This window comes from Lissotriton helveticus, chromosome 11 (assembly GCF_964261635.1).
Source record: "Lissotriton helveticus chromosome 11, aLisHel1.1, whole genome shotgun sequence".
Classification (NCBI taxonomy): Eukaryota; Metazoa; Chordata; class Amphibia; order Caudata; family Salamandridae; genus Lissotriton; species Lissotriton helveticus.
In genome coordinates this window covers 977,914,278-977,939,544 of record NC_136072.1, presented here as the reverse complement: position 1 = coordinate 977,939,544, position 25,267 = coordinate 977,914,278, and the positions used below count along the sequence as shown (strand labels likewise).

The following is a 25,267-nucleotide window of genomic DNA, read 5'->3' as shown; positions in this document are numbered from 1 at the left end:
AGATTGGAAAGATGGCTAGGTACTTAAACTAAAAAAAAAAAAAGAGAGGAAGGGATGAGGTGGTAGTCACATGTGCAAAAGCAGAGTGAGATGAAGGGCAAGGCCCTCTCTGTGATTGTTGTTCGAGGTGTTGGGAAGGGACTGTTAATGCAGAAAAGCATGTAGGAGAACCAAGGGGCATACAGTGGAGGACCCAGTAAAAAGACAAGCATTGGCAAAGCCAATAGGTGTCGACTTAGAGTCTATTGATTCTGGATTTTCCTTTTTTGTGTGGAGTGAACTTATTTGGTGAGGAGAAAATTATGTGATGTGGAATTATGTGGTGTGGGATGGATTTAAGTGGTGTGGTGTCGAATTGTGCTGCATAGAATTGTGTGGTGTCAATTTATGTGGAATTGTGCGGCGTTGAACTGCTACAAAAAGATGCCCTCTGCACATGTCTCAACAAACTGAAAAAATAGCTCCCAAAAGCGCGAGCACTGTAAGGACATACGTACTTGATCCATTCTCTGGGTTAGGGTCATATGCAAGAAGAGGGAAGTGGCCACCACAGAGCTGGCCAGCAGAAAGCGGGCAATTGATAGCAGATTTAAAACCGTCAAAGGGTAAGGAATGGGCAGCCTCCAAGCCCATTAACAATAAACCACATGTCTCGTAGAGACAGTGCATTCGTTGTCTAGACAAGACCTAAAAGAAAGAAACAAAAGTTATTGAGAAGGATGAAAGTTAAGTGTACGAAAGGAATTAAAAAGGAGCAAGTAGAAAGAGAGGTTTATAAGGGGGCAAACAGGGTCATGCAAAAAGAGTAAGGGAAAGGGTCAGGGAGGGTTACAAATCTAAATCGTGGGGTAAAAAATTAACTAATTTTCAAAATTTCTACCAATAATGACATTGACTAGATTGTTTTCTTCATAAAAATAATGTAAACTGAATCAATAACTTTTACGAAAACACTCATTAAAACCTGTATCACCAGGCTTGATTTTGCCAAACATATATTCAACCCTATGTACCAAATAAAAACACTAAGCACTGATCTTGTTTGATGTGAATAATGCATGTCCGCCAGATGTGTACTGAGCGTCAGTAGTCTGATTAGATTGACTGTGCTTGGACTGTCTTAGTGGTGCACTTCATGCACCACCACTTTTCTGTTAGGAAAAGCTTCTGTAAGTAAATATTACACATATTTTTTATCTTTACTCAGAAGACAGTAAAGGTAAAACAATGCTTGAAGCACACTCGAGTTCTATGAACTCATGGGATAAAACATTCAATCAAACATAATAGTAGGCCTTCAAAGGTAGGCCAACAATCCTAATGACCGCAGCTGAACCTCATTTAGACCCACTTTCTTTGATGCACAGGGAATCAAGGTCAAATAAATGGAAAACAATCACTCAAAAGGTATTCATCCAAGAACAGAGAAACACAAACAGTCAGTCTATTTCTTTAGATTGTTTTGTCTTCCTTTGATGTTCTAGTCTGTTGTAGGCAACTTGTTCTCCATGGTATATGTACAAAGTGGCCCTCAGATCTTTGATGCATGCACTCTAACTGAGATTTAAGATTTGACAGGCGTGGAGCAGAAGCAGAGCGGTTATATCCACGTATACAAAATCATTACTGTTTTTCACAATCATTATGAAAATCAGCACTGCACCAAAATGCTGATTTACTGGTTAATGTGGCTATTGAGGCCTCACCCATTAGTTTGACAATAAAGGCTTTGAATGTGATTAAGCCAGACCAGTCAGTCGTTTTTACAATGTGATCTAGTACTAAATCAGCTAATAATTGCTTCAAGGTTTGTGTTTGATGTTTCTGAATGAGGGAATGAGGGGACATCGAACATGGGAGTTCCAAGGCCAAGGTTCCCAAAATGTAATGTCCATATATGCCACGAGGTAGCAGAAAGTGGTGAAATATAATTTATTAAAGAAATCAGGAGTTAGGTCTAGGACACCTCACTGAGAGGTGCAATGTTATTCTCATATGTCAATAAACATTTGACAACACACATGTAGCATTGCAGTATAGTCTGCTGCAGAGGGCTTTAAAAGGTTTTTAAAGTCTCTGAATCAGAGGTATAGGTTTCAACCCAAGGCGACTGCCTATAGTGAGGCCTACCAATGGACTGTAGGAAAACAATAGTCCATGCGGTGATCACGTCACAGCTTGTTTATGCTGATAGTCTGTATGCATACCTGCTCAGGAAATTGTAAACATTGCAGAACGCAGCAGCCAGGCTTATTAGAAACAGCCCGCTAAAGGCATCACATCTCCCATCATCTGCGGAGTCTCCACTGGCTGCCTGTCAAGAGAAGAACAGAATTTAAGGCACTGACTCTGGCATACAATGAAATTGGTACGCAATATCTAGAGAAGAAACACCACCCAAGAAACAACTGCAGGTAAACTTAAAAAAATTGTTTTCATCAGGAGGACTACCAAGCTAATACCTTTTTGAAAAACAAATCTTTTCATTTTAAACTTGGTGAAGAATGTTTAATGCTATAAAAGTTTGGGGCTGTGTTTAATATGAAATGAAGATTAACATAATAGCAGACAATCTGTAGAAGAACTGCCTGACAGAAATAAAAATGTGGAGACTTGGGCCCTGGAAAGATTTTAAAGTGTAGAAGGGGAGAGGTTTAGCTATTAGGGCTGCCATAAAAAGGGCTCCCATCTATTGTGGAGAAAATGAAAGACAACATCAGTCATTTTCCTTCAGGAGTAATCCTGTAAATGATAAGAACTCAAATCCGCCACTACCTTTTTCAGGCCTAGAAGATATATTGCTCAAATGAAAGTGTTGCAGATCAACACTGTAGACCAAATCCCATCACTAAAATCTCCATGGCATTGGAGGCTACTTCCTCCAAATGAAATATTATTTATATTTCAAACAAGGTGCGGATCATCCTTTGTGTCTTCCTCAGCTACCTTTTGCAACCAAAAGCATCAGACAAGGCACACAATTAACATTTAGCTATTCCCTATATTTGACCACTTCCGGCCTGTGGATGAATGAAATCATTTTAAAGAGCGCGCAATACCCGAAGGTGTCTTAGCGCTGTGCGGAACATAACTAGGAGGACATTGTCCTTAAAACACACTATTTGCCAAGTTCATTGACCTATTGAGTGAACAACTAAGTCTTCAACTGTTTTCTGAATTGCTGCATAGTGGGTTGGGAGCGTAAAGGCAAAGGGCAAGGAGTTCCAAAGTTTCCCTCCACAGTATGAGAGAATTCTTCCACCCCACTTTGGAAATTCTTTGGACTGTGATCATTTGCCCCAAGCTGGATCTAAGGTTCATACAAGGAGTATGCCAGGAGAACCGATCCTGAAAAAAAGGTTGGACCCGCTCTGTGGAGGGCCTTGTGGATTATGCAAAGAGCCTTAAATGTAATGATCTTTTTCACCGGCAGCTAGTGAAGGCCGTGTGCCAAATAAGAGGTAGGTCTGAATTTGGGGACCTTCAGTAACATTGTAGATGCTGCGTTCTTCGGGGAATGGAGGTTTTTTTATCAGATGTTTAGAGGTGCCTAAATATAAGGCATTGCAATAGTACAACTTCAGAAAATTATGAGAGTCATCATCACTGTCTTCTGAAGATAAAATTGGATAAACAGATGAATTTTCTTGAGAACCTTCAGCATAAAAAATCCTTCTGAGGTAACTGCATTGATTTGATCCAAGAAGCATAATTTGGTGTCAGAAAATACGCCAACGTTTTTTGCCTTCTGTGCTGGCCTTGGTAAAGTGCCTAAATCTGACAGCCACAAGGATGCATCCCAGAAGGTGATCTCATTACCGAAAAGCATTTGTGCATTTGCATGCACAACGTGGCAGGCACCACGCGGTGCCTGCCACGTTGTGCATGCAAATGCAGGGGGGTACCATAGACCGCATGCCTGTTGCCGCCACGGAAAGGCTGCTTCCCGCCTGCATAGTAATATGGATGGTGGTGTCTTGCAGACACCACCACCATATTCAACCCTTTTCCGCCTGGTTGAAAAGTCGACCGGGTGAAAAAGCGGTGGACAGTCTTCGAGTCTGCTGCGGTATCCCCGCCATCATAATATGGCTGGGGGGAAATGGGAGGCGGGCGGGAGATAATGTCAGGCGGATCGCCACCACCCTGTGGGTGGTGGCGATCCGCCCGACATTATAAAATACCTCAAAGTATTCAAATGCAATTAGGACCAGAAAATGGATAGTTCTGTAAACTAGGCAAATAGCTTTGCATACGCTTCTCTTAGGGACTGGGAGCCAATGTAGCTGGATGAGAAAAGATTGCACGAATTGTCTGCACAACAGATTAACAAAATGCTGTGCAACTGCTTTTGGACTATCCGGAGGAGTTATGATGAGACATGACGGGAAGAAAGGAAGCATATTTTGAAGCATTCTTAGGTTGGTTAAATAAGTAATAAACAACTTAAATTTCTGGTGCAGGTAGTGGGAGCAGAGCCAAACTCTGGAGGCCACAAAGCAGGGGCCTAGATAGATGATGAACAACCAACAACCAAATCCCTGTTTTCTCGCTATTAAGTGAGGACCAATTACAGTACATCTATGTTGCGACTGCTGACAAAACCAGTGTGAAAGCGATCTAGGGTGGAGGAAATGTTATAAGTTATTGAGAGGACAATATGAGTACCATTGACATAGGACATCATTTTGAAGCCATATAATTAAAACAGAAAGAGGAGCAATGTAAATATTAAATAAAGTCGGACTGATGATGATCCGTGAAGAACGCCATAGGAAACCAGTGTAGAGGAGGAAAGAAAAAGGGGAAGTCAAATTGAGTCCTGTAAGATAAAAAGTATTGATTCAATCCAAAACAGGATTCCATACACCACGAGATTGAAAGTTTCTCTGGCAAAGAAAGTCACATCTCTTTGACTGAACATTGCTTTTGCTGTCACACTAGTCTTGATCTATTCACAAATGTATCAATAGATGTTCTCAGGGCTAACACATTTTATACCTCAGTTTGTGATGCGGAGTTTGAAACCCAAGTATCTTGCTCCATAACATAATTTGAAAAAGAAATCATTAAAAATCAAGGTAAGCATTCCTCTAGTTGTAGCCCAATAAGATATACAATGCCATGGAAAGTATACCATAGTAAGATATCATTATGTAGTTTAAGAGGGGCCTGTGCTACAAAATAGTGACTCTAAAAGACAGGAGAGATGTTGGTCATGTGTAACTTCTCCATGAAACTGTGAATACAAAATATTGGAGCTGACCACAAGCAGCTGAGTGGGAACTCAGCACTTCCAATGAAATTACAAGGATGAGTGAAAATGACACAGTCTTCCCTCCTCGAACTGTGTAGAAAAGAACAAACACCACAATACTATTTATTTAGCAAAAAGAAATGCTATTTCCAAAAGTGGGACTGCTAGCATTCCTGTAACAATTAAAATAAGCTTTCGAAATTGAGTAATATAGTGAATTCAGTTTACATATAAATCACTGAAAATGGAAGGAAAACTGTTAGAAATTGAGTCTGTAGTTGGCAGAGGTATGCACCCTGTCCAAGCAGGGGGCACAATCCTAGTCAGGGGAAAGTCAATTACACACCATAAATTAACATGTGCTCACCCTTTGATAGCTTGGCACAGAGCCGGCAGGCAGTAAAACAGTGAAAACGGCTCATAAAAAATAATCCACACCAGGTTAGAAAAATAGAGTTTAATTTAATGAACAAAACAAGGCTAAAATGATACAAAACCAAGTCAATAGATTAATTTTGAAAGAATAAAGTGTTATGTAATGCATATAAACAAACAGCATCAACCAGGGCTATCTGGTTGCGCACCACCCAAAAAATACCAAAGTTCAGACTGACCACCGTGGAAGGCGAGTCAGATACAGGTACCAGCCTTGGCTCACTGAACAGTACTTTGGATCAATGTACCCTCTAATCTTTGCCTCTGTGTGCAGCATTGTAAGGTTTCTCTGCACTGCAGCTAAGTCTATGTGCACCAAGAACCCGACCCTGCATGCATGCAAGTGTAGCGACAAATATCAGTGCAAATACCACTCCGAACTTGTGCTTACAAAAGGTCCATTTCCACACATATAGCACCACGTGAGGGGTCTTAAGACAGGTTTGCAATTTAGATACAGATGCAATGACACAAATTGGTTACACAGACAAGTACACTCCGGGTTTCGAAAAGCATCAGGACTCCAATGGTTGGCCATTATAAGATGTTACTAAAGATTCTCAATTGGAGCATTGTTCATAGGATGGCAAAATGTTGGGAGCTTATACAAGATTACATGCAGACAATAAGTTGCACATTACATAACATATTAACAATTTGATGTGAAAGCTATTGAGTAATGTCGGAATATCCCCTCTAAGAGATAGTTTGTGAAATGTGGGACATCAAGGCAAACGTGGACTGTGGGAGAGGGCCGTTCAGACAAGTCAAGTGCCATCACTATATGGGTGACATGTTTGCTTCTCACGTTGGTCCTTGCCATTTTCACAATGCTGATAGTCTATTGAGGTCAACTTTCCCATACAGGAGGTAGCCCTTTGTTCTCATCAGTATATCTAAATGCTTCTCCTCTAGTCTATTTCTCAATTTACTCTTGATAGTGTTCATAAGGCTTAATCCTCATTCACATCTTCAGTAGATGCTTGAAATGTTGAGCACACATCAAGCTGAGACACCACACCATACTAAGCAGCATTGCACATAGTGAAATTCGCCATGTCTTGAAAGGTGGTAAATAACCAATCCTTAATGTAAATAATGTAGGGCAACTTAAAAAAAAAAAATTCTCAGAACATGTCAGAATAAACAATAGTGACACTAATGGTTAGAAAAATACAAAAGTACTTTATTCAGACTTCATAATCATTATAATAAATATATAACACATAATAAATCTAGTCCTACAGAGACCGACAATTATACTACATCCTCACTACATTCATTCATCACACATTCATACTACAGTCCATTGATCATATTGATATACATGATCTATTTGAGAATCACAATTTAAATCGCAATTGATGTAGCAAAACAATTCAATGAACACATGATTATAGAGGTGGTTTCCAAAATAGCTCTAGGCGCTTCGGCAGACCACTGCCTTCATCAGGAGTTCCACCATCGAATGTTGTGCTCAGAATATTTAGAAAAATGTCCACAGAGAGAAATCTAGAATAATAAATGTTTTCCAGAATCACATTCATATAAAAACGTTGATGGTGAATATCATGACACGATTTTAAAGCCAGTGGAAAGCCACTGCACTTCATTCAATGGCCGAATGGATGGTTCAATGATAGAATATCGATGACATAAATATCGATGTTGACAGTATCGAAAAAATATATAGACTACAATAATAACGACTCCCATACCTAAACAGGTAAGTGCAAAAATATTGAATCAAAAATATTGATGTAGAAAATATTGTAGTGTAGTTCCTATATTCCCAATAGGCTCTGCGCATTGGAATAATATATCCTGTAGCTTAGACGTAGGACTGAGGTCGACTAGGTCTCTACCGAATATATTAGACTTAATTGTGAGTGCCAGCTAGCTAGACAACCGCATAAACATGACAACTTTGTTTCCCAAGAATAAGAAATCAATCTCTAGAGTCGCGGAAACAATAGATAGCTATTTTACTCAGTCAATTGTGCATGCTTTGTTTCACCAGAGGTGCTGAGAAATAGAGAGATGGGCGTTTTCAATAAAAAGTATTTATTGAACAGTCTTTTTTCTCAAGCATAAGAAATGTACTGCTATAATCGTAATACTGGCTATAAAGTACAAGGCATATAATACGAAAAGTATTATAAAGTAGTACTGTAAAAGCATTGTATGGTTTCTAAGACTTATAAAGTAACATATAATACATAAAATACATACAGTGATAAATAATGACTAAAAGTACTCAACTGGTGCTTCTAAAATATGCCTATCCCGATGTACCTAACCTAAGTCTAGTACAAGAGAAGAAGTAAGGTGTAGCTTAAGTTTTTAGTATTCTTTGCCTAGAATCTATTCCAAGAATTCTCTAAGGGTCTAATCAGCTCCGTACCTTGGTTTTAGAATGAAGGAGGTCTTGTATCTCTCTCTCAGGACTCGATTTCCCAGCAACCTGCAAGAGTAGCCTGGAAACACTGGAGCTGGATTTCTCGGCAGGAGAAAAGACAGCGTCTCCTAGTGCATCAGCTGGAGGGTCGGCTTCCTTCTGCACTTGCTGCTGCAGGGCGCGTCGGGCAAGTAGATAGTCGAACTGCTCCAAACCACTGTGTGTTGTTTGGGCAAATGTAGGCTTATTTATACCTTGAAGGTGCCGACTTTGACGTATGATTGGACATAATAACGTCATCAAAGACTCAGTTCTTTGAAAACTCCATGATTTCCTAGATAAATTAGTATTCAGGCAAGGGGAAATCCCTAGCTGCTGAAGGCGGGTTTTTCTAAGAAATCGTTGTTGATTATCGGAACTTAGTGGAAGTAGCCATGCCGTATTTGGGCTGCATAGACTCAGTCTAAATATGGTAATGATTTCTATGCCTATATAAGGGTCGGGTAATTTATACCTATATATGGGAATGAATCGGGAAAATTACACTAGGGTCCTAGATTCCTACACAACACCCACACCACGATATTAAGTTGAATAAAACTAAATGTATAAGCACTGAACATATCTAAGGCAAGTGTTTACAATCCCATCCAAAATACAAATTGCATTTGAAAGGTTTGTTCACATGAAATAAGTATAAACTGAATGAAAAAATAGGTCTCAACTGATATGAAGCATAGTATGAGAGCATACATTCTAACTTTTATGAAAAACGAAATTACATTCATGAAATGTCTCTTTAAGGTACAGAAAAAAAAGACTATTCCATAGCATAATATTTAAACTGTTTTGTTTTTTAGGACAAGGCCAAATATTGTCATTAAGAAGTTTTCAAAAGAAATCTTGTTCTCTAAGAAAAGTTCCACTTTAAGCAGATTTACTCTGTGACAACAAGTTCTATTTTGGAAAAAGTTCAAATTTGTTAGACGGTTTTCTTTTGAAAAAACGAAGGCTGAATTTCAGAGTTCAGGGAACGCTGTGTGAATTAGTCAAAAGTTATTCTCTGTGTCAGGAGAAAACATCAGATCGTCTAGGCTGCCAAAGAAACCGTCTACCATAGTAGGCAAAAGTGGAACCACTTCAGTTAGCAGGTCAAATGTGCATAGATGAGGATCATCGCCGTCAGCGTTTGATGCATTAGCAATGTCCGCAGTAGGTGGTACCTGTGTGCCTGTAGTGTCACGTATCTCACCCTAAGTTAGACTTGCCGGTGAGACCTCAATGAATGCTGTCATCAGAATGGGCAGCCCTTGGGGGCAACACGATGAATGAGTCGTTACCGGACCTAGCAAAGCGTCAACATCCGATGGCAAGACTGATGGGAGTGTAAGACAAATGTCCAACACGCATTCTTCTCCGCAAAGCAGGCATTGCAGAACAGGTAAGATGCAATCTTGCCAGATTGGTCTGAATGAAAGGAACTAAGTTGTATTCAGATCCCTTAAACGAGCCAAGTCAAGAATCTGTGTAATTCTCTCACGATATCTCATGGCAAGGAGACCTTCTTCCATGGTAATCTGGGTATTGCTGGTCACTGGACTTGCCATATCGGAGCAGAAGCAATAAAAACAGAATTCCTGCTACGAGTCCCAAGATGAGAGGCAGGCCGCCGAACACAGAGTGCACGAAATTTGGAAAAGTGCAGAGGACTGCTTCAAATTGTGCTAACAGCCCAAAAAAAGCATCTTAAACACATGTGCAATGCCACTAGTATCAGACATATTTAAGATTTGACTTAACGTTTCTGCGAAATTTGCTGGGCAGTTTGTTGATAATAATGCATGTATCTCTGCAGAAGTCCTTGCAACTTGCAGATCATACGTTTCTCTAGACGAGGTCAGTGGCACATTTGTTTGTAAAAGAATGACTTTCATTCTGCTTAAAGTATCAATTCGTATAGAAGAGATATTCAGTGAAAGCCATAACCTGTCTCCCTTTCTGTCTTACCTTTTGGATACAATACTTGCATACAACAAGTGACCCTGGATGACACACTAACTAGATAGGCTCTTCCTGGCAACATGCCACAACAGCTGTGGTCATTGAGCATAACGTAGCTGCCATTGGATAGCTGCCTGAAAACTGGTTCTATTACTGTGGAGGGTTAACCGTGCAGGTGGCAAGAGAGGTTATTTGCAGAACCTTCGCAGGCTCCGTGTAAATTAATACCTTGGCACAAAAGTGTACCACTTAGTGAGTTCTTACAATTTTTACAACTAAGGAATAGCTCCTTTCCCCCATTCCAACATTTGTGTGTGTAGGGTGAATTCCAGGTCCACTTAATGTATTATTTACCCAACCTTTCATACAGGCCCGCTGGTATATGATGTAGACAATACTGAAATTGGAAAATCGTCACTGGTATCGTGATGGTGCCATGTATTATCCATTCAATGACAGGCTTCTCAGAAACTGTCAATGGTAATCTTTCCAGTTTCTCAATGCTCCGCACCGTATAGTCTGCTCCTCTTTGTGCCAAAGAAATTTGTTTATCTGTAAGGTTAAACACAGAAAATAATGACGTGGTATTGATTAGACGCCATGGCACGTAGCCTGGATGGAGATTTTGTAACGTCCAGGCTAGCAGCACTATAGAACGTAATTGAGACTCGCCATGTTGTAACATCAGCAAGTCTTGCTCTATTATGTCAATTGCAGATGATACTATGATGTCCAAAGAATACATTCTGGAGGACAGAGTCGTTAACCCATTGTCCACTACAGAGAGGCTTTTTGCAGTTTCCATTTGCGTTATTTTCCATGCTTCGTTGTAAGCAGTGTATATACCGGCGTATATGAAACGTTTCTGACATGGTTTGCGAGGCCCCATTAAGAAAACTCGCAAATCATTGCCTACTTTAAGTAAAGATAAGTGTTGTTTGATTTCTGGAAGTGTAGATTTATGTAGACACTCAAGGCATAGCTTTCCTACACTGTAAGTAGTTACTATCCCTGGATGTTGTCTCTGGGAATATCTTGGATCTGGCCTATTCACTGTGAACCCCTGTGTTTTGTTCAGGAATATATTTTGACAGTTATTCGTGTCTGTGGGCCAGATGAACCATTTTTTCCAATCAGGATTAGTTCTGTTTTGTTTAAAAATATAGGGTACGTCCACCTCCTCTTCTGTAGGTCATTACTGTCAGATGTGCGCTTAGGTATAGACGGTTTGTTTAAATCTTTTATCGTAGCCAGGCCAAGACAAGACGTTTGTTGAACAGTGCCATTTAAAAACATTATTTGTTCTGGGATGATGCAGGCTCTGAATTAGGCTTCTCAACCTTGCACCTGCCAATCTTTTGTGCCCCAGACAGTTTTTATCTCAATGTTGTCTTTCCAAAAGTCAAATCGTAATGTAGACAGCTGAGCATAAAAGTTTGCAGAATAAATTTGTTTAGTATTGGTCAACATTGTTTTCATTCCTGTCTTATTTATATATTTAAAATAAAACGTTTCTGGATTTGTAACATTAAACCCTGAAAAGTACGGAAATTTTTCATAAAATGTTTTTGAGCTACCCCTTGGTGGCGTTGGACAATGTTCCCATTGATTATAAGTAAAAATATTTCTAGGGTTTGCAGATTTATGCAAATAATGGTGACCATAATTATTAAAACAATACATTTGTTCATAATCTGAGGGACCTTCTAGGTATTAATGTTATGTACATTTAGCTGACATTTCTAAATCTGTCATCATGTTGTTAACAGTTTCAAAGTTCCAATCATCAGAAAATGTGCTGGGTGTGACAAAGTCACTTAAAGAAACCTTAAACTGGTGTGGAATCTTCATCAGTTCCACCGGGCCATAAATGTCATAATCAGTTCTGTCCCATGCTATACCACCAGGTATAGGAACGTCTGTGATGTTTACTGATGACAGGTCTCTTCCTTTACGATGAGATGAATTGTGCAGTTTCAGGACCAAGTTGATTTTCCTACTTGCTGTATCCATTGTACTGTATTTTCCACCCATCATCCATCCCAAACTAAATACCAGTATAAAGGCATCCACCAGGCACTGGTTCTCCTTGATTTGTCGGCCGCGTTCGACACGGTTGATTTTTCTAGTCTAATTAGCCGTGTCGAGCAGGCCGGCCTCAGGGGCGCTGCCCTTGAGTGGATCACTTCCTTTATCTCGAACCGCACTCAAGCGGTTCGCTTAGGGCCTTTCACTGCTTCAAGAACCACCTCCACTTGTGGGGTCCCACAGGGATCCTCACTTTCCCCTTTGCTTTTCAATTTGTATCTGCGCCCCCTCCTTCACCTCCTAAAACAATTCAATGTCACAATCTTGAATTATGCTGACGATTTACAGCTAATTTTCCCTCTGAATACTCCTGATTCAGTCGCCCACTTTCACCAAACTATGCTTATGATACAACGCTGGATGAGCTTAAACCACCTCAAGCTCAACCCGGGTAAAACCGAGTTAATTCTTCCCGGGGACAGCAGTATCAGCTGGGGCCCTCATTATTGGCCTTTGAGCCTTGGTCCTGCCCCAGTCCCTGCTTCTTCAGTGAAGAGCTTGGGTGTTACACTTGCATCGGATCTTTCATTAAAAGCTCAAGTCGGAGCAGTTTCTGCTAGTTTTTACCAGATTAGGAAAATAAAAAAGATTGCACAATTTCTGACATACTCAGCCCTTATCCAGGTCACCATCGCACTGGTACTCTCCAGGCTGGACTTTTCTAATAGTCTGTACCTGGGCCTTCCATCTGGCCTTTTAAAAAGACTCCAACTAGTGCAGAACCAGGCAGCCAGACTAGGCGGTGTTCCATCAGGCCTGGCCTAGAACAATTACACTGGCTGCCTGTATCTCAAAGAATCATGTTTAAGTCCGGCTGTATCATATACAAGAGTCTACAAAACATAGGGCCTCAGTTCATCAATCAGTTGGTCTCCAAATACAAGCCCACTCGCAATCTTAGATCCATCAATAAAGACTTGCTGGTTGTTCCCTCTTACAGGAGAAAGCGTCAGGGCGGCAGCTGTTTCCATTACTTAGCTGCTGTCTTATGGAACTCCCTACCACTTTCCCTTCGGCTCAGCCCAGACTTTCTAACTTTTAGATGTTCTTATAAAACTTGGCTGTTCAGACAGGCTTATTTTCAGTAAGTTGTTGTGTTAGGTTTCTACTTCAACAGCGCCATGAAGCCCACGGGCGTACGTGCGCTTTACAAAAAAACCCTAACATAACATAACATAACATGAACCAGAGTAGGAGGAAAAGTACACCTAACACAATCCAAAATTCAATCCAAGGTGAAACCAGATATGTTTTTTCAAGTTGATGAAAGAGTTCTGTTATTTTTTCTTTGAAAGTTTTATTTGCTGGTGTATTTTCAGGTTCACTGGGATCCTCAGAAAATGTATCAAAGTTGATAAAATAGCCAGAGGCAGTTCTGTCAATTGGTGGAATTGCATCCGGATTACTTGAAATCACTGGAGCTGTTTCTTCTTTTTCCATGTAGGTATAGTCAGTTGCTATATCGTTGTAGACAGGTGTTTCTTGACGAACTGTTATTTGGGTATCCATAGGCACAAGTTCCATGGCTTTGTTGTATAGTCCTTCTTTTCTTACTGCAGGTTTATCAAAGGTGATAAGTCTTTGAGTTTGAACCTCTAGTAAGCTTTTGGTCGTCTGCCACTTCTCGGGAGTCCATTGGGCCTACTACCTATTATCGGCCACATGATGTGGTTTGACCAGGTCGATGGACACAACTCTGTTCTCCCTTTTACCAGCAAGGGGCGGTAGTAATACTGATCGTGTTCCGTGGGTAGCTAAGACTGGGGCTGCTTTTCTGTAAGAAGGCCCAAATTCCTTCTTTACCGCGATCTTTTCCCTGACTAGATCCCAATCTTTGGAATCCAGACAGGTCTTGCTGGGACAGGTGGTTTTTCTTCAGAGGTCGTTTGCTTCTGTATTGTGTTACTCAGACTTCTTCTTGTTTCATTTAAGTCCTGTAAAACAGCCAAACGATCTTGGACATCAAAGGATTTTTGTTCCACCACTGAAGTTCGACAATCGAGGTCTTCGATTATCATTCTAGTACCAAACAGTAATTCATATGGAGTGATTCCACCCAGAGAATTTCTTGGCAGATTATTAAGACTACGTTGGATACTTATTAGATGTTTGACCCACCCATCACCTGAACCTAATACCTTAGTTTTTATGGATTGCTTTATGTCACAGTTTTTTCTTTCAACTACCGCATTACCCTCAGGATAGAAGGGACTAGAATACGCCCAAGCTAGCCATGGCCTCTTTGTAAGCTTGAGAGCTAAACGCAGGACCCTGGTCAGAATGTAGCGTGCCGATTGCGTATGTGCTGATAAAGACTCACAGATCCTTTATAACAGTTCTGGCGTCAGCCGAGCGCTGGGGCCACATCCAAATAAATCTTGTCCCAGTAGTTGTGGGACCGCATCTGTACATGGTGATGTCTGCGTGTAGATAGTCTAATGCTGTCTAACAATGGTGTCTGAACTGGGTTGGCTGTACTGTAGTCAGGTATCTGGTGGTTTTCGAAGCTATGATCTTTGTAACAGGTGTCACAGTTAATTCCGAATTTGTTAACTTCGACGCTCATTCCCTGCCACCAGTACATCTCTTCTAATTCTATTAGAGATTCTAAGATTCCTCGATGTCTCAGACCCTTTCCCATATGTGCTTTTTGAACCAAAGCACTTCTCCTGTTCCTGTTCCTGTTTGGAATTACTCTGTCCCCCACTCCAGGGATTCAAGCAAAAGGAAAGGAGTTTGCATTAATCATGTATGTATACGTGAGTGGATAGTTTAGTGGTAACGCTGCATAGTTGCCTTGCATTGAGGCTTTTACTGCTAGTAACGTTTCACCGTTTATTACTTTTGAGCGAGTGATTGTAGGTACGGAAGCCGTTTGCACAGCTGCCTTTGCGGCTTCATCAGCCAATGAATTCCCTGCAACGTGAACGCCATCACGTTGATGACTCAGTGTATGTATCACGTGAGTCTTTTGTAGTTCTTTCTGTAATAGAACTACTTGCTCCCAAAGCATTTTATGTTTAATTGTGCCACCTGTTGCATTTTTTAAACCGTTTCGAACCCATTTCTGCAAGTGCTCGTTGTAAGATTCAACGCAGAAGTACGAATCGCACACTATGAGTGTGGGGAATTCGCGATCGGTATTTTCAAGCGCCATCTTGAAAGCCTGTAGTTCAGCTCGCTGAGCTGTACAGTCTCCGAGTGATTGAGTTTTAGTGACCAAAGGTCTAAATTTACCTTTGCGCCAGCGACCTTTAACAATCGCGCATGCAGCACTATAGGCTTGTTTACCCCCAATTCCGGGCTGTGCTGATCCGTCTGTATAGATTATACATCCGTAATGTTCTAGTGGCAGAATTTAGGTCGGCAGAGGACATTCGTGTTCGTATTGTAGGAATTCTCGTGTCTTCAAGTAGGGGTCAAAAACGTATTCAACGTCTGTTGCAGCAAGAGAATTAACCCATTGTATCCATCTCGGATGTAAAGCTTTAGCATTGGGAATGCGTGCTTTCGTCACTGCTTCTAAGGCAGGTACAGGTGTAACGATTATTATGCGTTTACCCTGCGCGAGAGCTCTCTCTTTTGTTACTGCAGTCTTTACCGCTGTCAGTATTTTTTCTGTTGAAGTGAATTTTATTTCAGCTTGTGTGTACAAGTGTGACTTGTATGCTATTGGTACCGTCTCACCTTTGTTAAAGGTTAGGTATGTGAATTCGCGTCTCCCTGGGATGATTCGGATCACAAGATTGCGCATATTATCTCGTGTTTCTAACTGTGTTTTTGCTAACATGTCTGTTTTGAGTTCAATTTGTTGGTTTGAAATCAGGTTTGATTAGTTCGTAGAGAGGTTTAATCCTTTCTGCGTAATTTAAAACATAGGTTCTTCAGAAATTCAGGAAACCTAGAATTGATTGTAAGTTTTTCAGCGTTATCGGAGGTTGGAGCAGCGCATATTTCTCTAGGAAGTTTGCTGCCAGGCTCTTGCCTTCACTTGATAACTTGTATCCTAAGAATAGGACATTGAGGTGGGCAATTCGTGATTTCTTAAAATTGAAATTGTACCCTTCAGAAGTGAACCCAAGTATTATGGTGTTCACTCTTTTCAAGTGCACGTCCAAATCATCGTTTGTAAGATAGGTGCCATCGACATAAGATAATGTCTCATCATCGTACATTTTTAGTAACTCTGTTACTCTGGCTGAAAATAACCCTGGACTATTCTTGAATCTCTGGGACAGACGGCAAAATTGTCGCTGTGTCCCCATGATTGAGAAAGCTGCCTTCTTTCAGGTGCAATGTTTTGACAGAAAAACCCATTTGAAATATCTAATGTTATGTTATGTTATGTTATGTTATGATTTTATTTATATAGCGCACGGCTACTCAACAAGAGTGTCCCGGCGCTTTCAGAGGGCGGCTCAGCAGTTAAAAAAACATAACAGAGAACAGACAAAAATAAAAATAAAAAATGAGGTGAAAAGAAAAATAGCCTAAAGATTAAAAAGCCAGGTCTTCAGGTTTTTCCTGAACAGGAGCAGGCTCGGAATGCTGCGTAGAGCAAGGGGCAAAGAGTTCCACAACTGGGGGGCCTCAAAGCTGAAAGAACGACCCCCGATGCGAGCCTTCCTCACACGGGGCACCACGGCAAGGAACAAAGATTCCGACCGCAAGGAGCGGGCCGGACGGTAGAAGGCCAGTCTGCGCTGCAGATACTTAGCACCGGAGCCAGAAAGTGCCTTATGCACCAACGTCAGCGTTTTGAACATTATCCGCTTTCGGATAGGGAGCCAGTGGAGTGACTGTAGCACCCCTGATGTTCTTGCCCGCCTAGGAAGGCCGTAGATGGCGCGAGCCGCAGAGTTCTGCGCCACCTGCAGCCTTTGGATCAGATACTCCGGAAGCTCTAAATAGAGAGCATTAGCGTAGTCCAGTCTAGATCCTATAAGAGCTTGGACAATGATCTTCCTATGCTCCTCTGTGAGCAGGGGTAGGAACTTCCGGAGCATCTTAAGGATGCCAAAGCAGGTGCCCGTCAGACCAAGAATGTGCGATCTGAACGTGAGGTCATTATCGACCTTGACACCAAGATTTTTGGCAGCCACAGACGGCTGGGCGGGGGGGCACATGTCAGCCGGCCACCAGTCACGCCATTCCGGTTCCGACGCGCACCCAAAAAGCAGAACCTCTGATTTACTAGAGTTGGCCTTAAGACCATTCTGCTGAAACCAGCCAAAGACCCTCTTCAGACAACCCTGAATGCTCTCACCGTCGAATGATTGATCTTTCCTGCAGGTGAAGAGAAGCTGCGTGTCGTCCGCGTAGGACACGATCTGGGCCCCCGAGGCCTCCACGAGTTCCGCCAGAGGGGTCATAAAGATGTTAAAAAGGGTCGGGCTCAACACAGAGCCCTGTGGGACCCCGACTCCCAGTGGCGGCATCTCAGCGGAGCTCGAAGTAGCCCAGACCGTTTGTCGACGGTCCTCCAAAAATGAGGTGAACCATTGGAACACCGTCCCCCTCAGACCGATGTCATAGAGTCTGGAGAGTAAAGCCTCGTGGGGGACGGTGTCGAAGGCCGCCGACAAGTCCAACATGACAAGCACAGCCTTCCCCCCTGCATCCAGAGTCTCGCGGATGACCTCTGACACCTCGAGGAGTGCCGTCTCTGTACTCAGATTAGGCCGAAAGCCAGATTGCGAGTGATGCAGGAGATCATTGGACTCGAGGAAACCCGAGAGCACGCCATGCACGTGCTTCTCCGTGAGCTTCGCAAGAGCCGGCAGAAGAGAGATTGGCCGATAGTTGGCCAGAACCCCGGGATCCAATCCCGGCTTTTTGAATAGGGGGATCACCATCGCCCTTTTCCAGGACAGAGGGAGCCGCCCCTCTCTCAAAGATGAATTCAGGAGAGGATTCACCAGGGGGTTGAACAGCGGCGCCATCCTGGCCAAAAATTTGGCCGGGCAGGGATCGAGTGGCGACCCAGACTTGAGCGTGGCCAACAGTGCAAGGGAAGCATCTGGGTAGACCGACGGAAACTCCGCCAGAAATACATCTGGCGTAGCCGATGGAATACGTCCCTCCCCGATGCCGCCAGCCCCATCCACAGACTCCACAGAAAAGGAGGCCTGGATCATTCTGATTTTATCAGTGAAAAACCTAGCCAGGTCACTGACCCAGGTCTCAGATGGAACAGCTTGCTGAAGATTCGACCTGGGGGCTGTGAACTCCCTAACCACGGTAAAAATCTCCTTGCAGGAGTTGGCGGCCGCCTCGATCCTCCTGGCGAAGTACTCTTTTTTTGCACACAGAATGTTATGATGGTACGCTTTAACCGCCAACCGATAGGTGCGTCTGGCCTCCGCGTCGTACTGAGAGCGCCATGCCCTCTCCGCAACCTTGCACAAGCTGCGTTCAGTACGCAGCGCCCCGGTATACCACGGCGCAGACTGTCGCTCACCCCCTGATCGAAGAGCTCTTACAGGGGCCAGGTCATCCAACCTCTCTAGCAGCCATGCTTGCAGAGTCTCCGTGTCCCGGTCCAAGTCACCCACGATAGGACAGGGATGGTCAGCAAATACCTGCTCAAGCAGATCCGGCGTGACTCTATGTAACCCCCTCGAAGCGGGTCCAGAATGGATCGGAGCGCTGCCAGATGGCAGATCACTCCCTTGAATGGAAAATCTGGCCAGTCTATGATCTGACCAAAGTACAGGGAGGAGTTCTATATTCACCAGGGGAACAGAGGAGAACACCTGATCTAATGTAAGCCCTTGCTCATGAGTCGAGCCCGACAACGAAGGAGCGAGACCCAAAGGAGTGGTAATGTCAAACAATTTATTTGAATTCGCGTCTCCCACAGTGTCCAGATGAAAATTAAAATCACCCGCCAGCAGGCAATGCTGAGCAGACAAGGCCAGTCTGGGTAGAATCTCCTGGAGGTCCTCAAAGAAAGAGCCCGCCGACCCAGGAGGCCTATAAACCAGCAGGCCCTTCAAGGCTTGGTGAGGGGACAGCCTGATGGCAAAGGCAAGGGACTCAGAACCTGCTATCGTCTCCGTAGGGAGGATAGAACACGGGGCGCTTTTCTTGACCACCACCGCCACTCCACCACCTCTTCCCTTGGCTCTATCCTGACGGAAGATGTTGTAATCTGGAGGGATAGCCGCCAAGATGTCCGGGTTGGACGACTCCCCCAACCAGGTTTCGGTCAGAAGGAGGCATAAAGGTTTCTCCCTGACCAGAAGGTCGTAAATGTCGAGGGCATGTCTACCTAATGAACGAGTGTTCAGCAAAAGGCACAGATGGTTCACCTGCCCCTCGGCAGACCGCTGGACGGGGGAAGGTCCAAAGGTAGGGGACCAGCCGCAAGCAGGGCAGCAATGCTTACCCCTATGTCGGCCAGGAAACACCGATCGGCACGCGCAAGAATAGGATTGCAGGGAGCGTAGAATCATTGATGAGTAGCGAATCATACTGCTCGCCAGGCCAGAGTTCCGCGCAGCTCCGCCGCCTCCGGAACGCTGACGGGCGCAAACGGGCTGACTCAGGCGAGACTCCGGCGCTAGGGACGGCGCTCCCGCAAACGCGACCGCTGGTTTTATAGTTTTTACGCACAATGTTATTCATCATCAGTGCTGCACTGTGTGCATTTTGTACTGCAAACGTTTTGCAACAAGAGTTTGTCTGTAGTCCAAAACTAGACGATATGTATTGTCTGGTTTGGATGCAGGAAACAAAGGATTGTTCATTGATGAGGTGCATGTTTTAATCACCCCTTGGTATTCAAGTTGATCTAAGATCTCCCTGACTTGTTTTTCTTGCTTCCTGCTTAACTGGATACTGCCTTTGTGCAGTAGGTTAATTTTTAACTGGATTTTGTGGTGAGGAAAATCCTCATCCCTTCCTGCTGGTGCTACAGCCCATTTTCTGGCATGGGTGTATTTTTTATGACTTGGGATGTGATTAGTGAAGGCTGGCATAATTATCTCTTCGCCATGTGAGCACTCCCTGACAAATTCAGGTGTTCAGCTAGAAGAATGTCATAACCCTTAGATAGCTTCTCCCAAAAGAGTACTTTTATTTTCCTAGTTATGTCCCCCTCCATCCGGAGTGTTACTTCATATAACTTGTGGGGTACACTAACCCTGGTGTGGGCAGTTTCAACTTGAATGCATTCATTCAAGTCCACTGTCTCCAGATGATCCTTCAGGATCTTGCAAACTATGGTTACTTCTGCTGTGCTGTCTAGCATTGTCTGGGCCAATTCCCGGTTCTTGAGTTTTGTCCTCAAGATACTCGGCATGTCTGATCTTTACACTTGCTACCTTCTTCTTGGTGAATTGAGTTTTCTTATTTTTTGGAACGTGCTGTTTGTCTTTGGACTTCACACGTTCTTCTTTTTGTTCTGATCGTCCCCTTCTTTCTGATTTCTGCGAGGAAGTCAGAAAGGTACGAGAGGAACGTGTATCAGTATCTTGATATCTATCAGGTTGTCTTAAGTTATCCCTATTTCTGAGGTTGTACCTCTTTTCAGAGGGTTCCCGTTGGGGAGACCTACCTCCCCGTTGGGGAGATCTTCCTCTGGACTGGGAATGCTTCTCTTTATGAAGTGTTTGTTTAGTGTTTTCCCACTTCCTTTTTAGCAGTAATGAGATTATTTTTAATAAAAACTTTTTCAGGATTTTCTGTTAGTTGTGGTTTTAATGGTTTCCCATCCAAACTATCTCTACCTAGTTCTTCATAGGATTTTTTAATAATTCTGCAAGCTCATATGGTTGCTCAGTAATATCTGTTTCTTTTAGCTTTTGGCGGATTGCCACAGATGCTGCTTCACCTTTGATGTTGGCTAATAGTATAGCAGAGACCTGTTTGAAATCTTTCAGTAATTTCATACCAAGATTCAAGGCCTGTTCTGGACCGTATTCATTTTGAATCTGTCTCAGAACGTCTGGTATTACCACCATAGACAGGACACCATGTTTTTTGTGTAGATTGAAGCAAAGACTGTACCCCAATTGTCACAGTCCTCCACGTGTGGTGCAATCCCCATTGGTAAACAGATTGTCAGAATTCTGTGTTTCTCATGAGGTGTACTATCAGGGAATACTGCCTCAATTTCAGTACTTTTTTGAGCTTACCAGAACGGAATTTGTTCACTTTCTGCTGGTAATTTACCAATGACTGATTGTATAGTCTGTGGTGTGATTTTGTTTGTGTTCCCCTGGTGAGGGGTGTGCTGTGGAATCCTCAGAGTAGGTTGGGCTGTTAAGGTTTGCATGACATATTGAACCAATTGTCTATGTTTTTTAATTAATTGTTTTAGCTGTACTAACAGTTCTGGACCTGTCATGTTTTCAATGTCAGCATATGGTTTATAGCTGGCTAGTACCGGCCATGTTGCTCCTGGTCTCCCTAGTGGACCGAGCCTGGTTATGTGATTTTAATGTTGTAGGGCGCCTTTAAACCAGAGCTGATGCTATTGGTAAGTTAATGGAATTTCAACGTCCTCGTTAGGAACCTATTCCGTTGGAGGTTCCTCTACTTTGTCGTAGTGAAACTCGTGTGTTCCTGCACCTGCTGGAGGAAATTGAATGCATGAATAGAATACTTCTGTCTGCCGATATTCATGTGCCTCTATAACAAAGATTACTTTACCACCTCTCGATGATACTGCATTGTTTATGAGTTTGTAAGTTATAGTTTTTCTAAAGCTGCTTGAGCTGCTGCTGCAACTCTTTCTAATTCTTCGTCACTATCCATCATTTTTGTTGACTGGAAGTGTTGCAGAGCAAGTTTCAAGGAAACAAAGATTAGGTGCACAATATTTTGGAACACTGTATCCTTCAACGTTGAATAAACCAAAAACTAATACATAGGATTTTTGTCCTACTCAGTTTTGACCCACTCCAGACGTCTTTTGGAGTTTTTACGGGAAAAAGGGGTCTGTGTGAAAAGCACAACTGAGTTACTCTAGTATCTAGCATTAAATTATCACCTTACCAAACGTTGGGCGCCATGTAGTGTAGTTCCAATGTTCCCAATAGGCTCTGCGCATTGGAATAATATATCCGGTAGCTTAGACGTAGGACTTAGGTCGACTAGGTCTCTACCGAATATATTAGACTTAATTGTGAGTGCCAGCTAGCTCAGAGGTCAGTACAAACTTTCTCGAATTCACAAGAAGGGATTTGTTTCTGACAACCGCATAAACATGACAACTTTGTTTCCCAAGAATAAGAAATCAATCTCTAGAGTCGCGCAAACAATAGATAGCTATTTTACTCAGTCAATCGTGCATGCTTCGTTTCACCAGAGGTGCTGAGAAATAGAGAGACGGGCGTTTTCAATAAAAAGTATTTATTGAACAGTCTTTTTTCTCAAGCATAAGAAATGTACTGCTATAATCGTAATACTGGTTATAAAGTACAAGGCATATAATACGAAAAGTATTATAGAGTAGTACTGTAAAAGCATGATATGGTTTCTAAGCCTTATAAAGTAACACATAATACATAAATTACATACAGTGATAAATAATAACTAAAAGTACTCAACTGGTGCTTCTAAAATACGCCTACCCCGATGTACCTAACCTAAGTCTAGTACAAGGGAAGAAGTAAGTGAGGTGTAGCTTAAGTTTTTAGTATTCTTTGCCAAGAATCTATTCCCAGAATTCCCTAAGGGTCTAATCAGCTCCCTACCTTGGTTTTAGAATGAAGGAGGCCTTGTATCTCTCTCTCAGGACTCGATTTCCCAGCAACTTGCAAGGGTAGCCTGGAAACACTGGAGCTGGATTTCTCAGCTGGAGAAAAGACAGCGTCTCTCAGTGCGTCAGCTGGCGGGTCGGCGTCCTTCGGCACTTGCTGCTACAGGTCGTGTCGGGCAAGTAGATAGTCAAACTGCTCCAAACCACTGTGTGTTTGTCTGGGCAAATGTAGGCATATTTATACCTTGAAGGTGCCGAGTTTGACGTATGATTGGACATAGTAACTTCATCCAAGACTCAGTTCTTTGAAAACGCCATGATTTCCTAGATTAATTAGTATTCAGGCAAGGGGAAGTCCCTAGCTGCTGAAGGCGGGTTGTTCTAAGAAATCGTTGTTGATTCTCAGAACTTAGTGGAAGTAGCCATGCCGTATTTGGGCTGCATAGGCTCAGTCTAAATATGGTAATGATTTCTATGCCTATATAAGGGTCGGGTAATTTATACCTATATATGGGCATGAATCGGGAAAATTACACTAGGGTCCTAGATTCCTACACAACAATATAGATGTAAAAATATCGATTTAAATATAGATACAAAATAAAATAATATATATTAAATATATCACATATTAATTGTAACAAAATAAATTAAATTTGACATAAATTTTAACAAAATAAAACAAAAAAAGTAATACAAAAAAGATAAACACACAAACATAATAATGTATACATATATTTATATATATTTACTTTAAAATAATTAAACTATTATCATTATTTATTTTAAAACTTTAAAATTGTTTAAAAAATAAATATATATCAATAATTTGAAATATAAAAAAATTCTATAATACGTTAAAACTTAAACTATTAAAAAATATGTAAACTTACATTTCCCAATAAAATCAGTGCAACAGTATGAAAAGTGTTGGATAGCAAAATAACAAAAATATACTATTCCAACTCCAATGAGAGCAACAGTAGGGAAAGTGTTGGCTAGCAGAGGGTAGAAAAATACTATTCCCACTCAAAAGAGTGCTTCAGTAGGGAAAATGTTGGATAGTGGAGGGGAAGAAATTACTATTCCCACTCCAAAGAATGCCACAGTAGAGAAAGTGTTGGATTGGATAGCAGAGGAGTAAAAATTACTTTTCCCACTCCAAAGAGTGCTACAGTAGGGAAAGTGTTGGATAGCGGACGGGTAAAAATTACTATTCCCACTCCAGTGAGAGCAACAGTAGAGAAAGTGTTGGCTAGCAGAGGGTAGAAAATACTATTCCCACTCAAAAGAGTGCTTCAGTAGGGAAAATGTTGGATAGCGGAGGGGTAAAAATTACTATTCCCACTCCACTGAATGCAACAGTAGAATAACTGTTGGCTAACGTAGGGGTAAAAATATATTCCCACTCCAGTGAATGCAACAGTAGGGGAAATGTTGGATAGCGGAGAGGTAAAAAATACTATTCCCACTCCAGAGAGTGCAACAGTAGAGAAAGTGTTGGATAGCAGAGGGATAAAAATTACTATTCCCACCTCTGTGAATGCAACAGTTAAAGTGTTAGACAGCAGAGGTATAAAAATTACTATTCCAAGTCCATTGAGTGCAATAGTAGGTAAAGTGTTGGATAGCAGAGAGGTAAACATTACTATTTCCACTCCAGTGGGTGCAACAGTAGAATAAGTGTTGGATAGCGGAGGACTGTAAAATACTATTCCAACTCCAGTGAGAGCAATAGTAGGGAAAGTGTTGGAAAGCGGAGGGGTAAACATTACTACTCCCACTCCAGTGAGTGCAACAGTAGGGAATGTGTTGGATAGCGGACAGGTAAAAATTACTACTTCCACTCCATTGAGTGCAACATTAGGGAAAGTGTTGGATAATAAAGAGACAAAAATTACTATTCACACTCAAACAGTTAAAACAAGAATAAAAAACATTAAAAATTATAAAAAATCATAACATATAATTAACAATATTTAGAAATGAAATATCAAATATTTTAAATGTATAAAAAGAAAAAACATTATAATATTAATTACATATAAAAAACTAAACATAATATATACTATAAAATACTAAATAAATGTATTATAAAAATCTTCTTTTAAACTAGAAAATATTTATAAACAAATATATTTATTATATTGCCTACTATACCACACCACCCCAATAACAAAACACCTCAACATTCTTAATGACATTTTTTCCAAAATTAACATAATAATAATCAATTTTAAAAATATTATTGATTACAATAAGAATAAACATTAATTGGCTACACACACTAACACTATAATATCCACAACACACAACTAAATGAAACTCTAAAATTATAAAATACAATTAAAACTTAAATTAAAAACTATTACTATTACCA

At 41.7% G+C, this 25,267-nt stretch overlaps 1 protein-coding gene across 2 annotated transcripts in view; it reads left to right on the top strand.

Annotated features, from left to right (window-relative positions):
• GRK3 (G protein-coupled receptor kinase 3) overlaps window positions 1–25,267 on the top strand; it is a 1,268,751-nt gene that overhangs the window by 1,125,687 nt on the left and 117,797 nt on the right. The window lies entirely within an intron of this gene.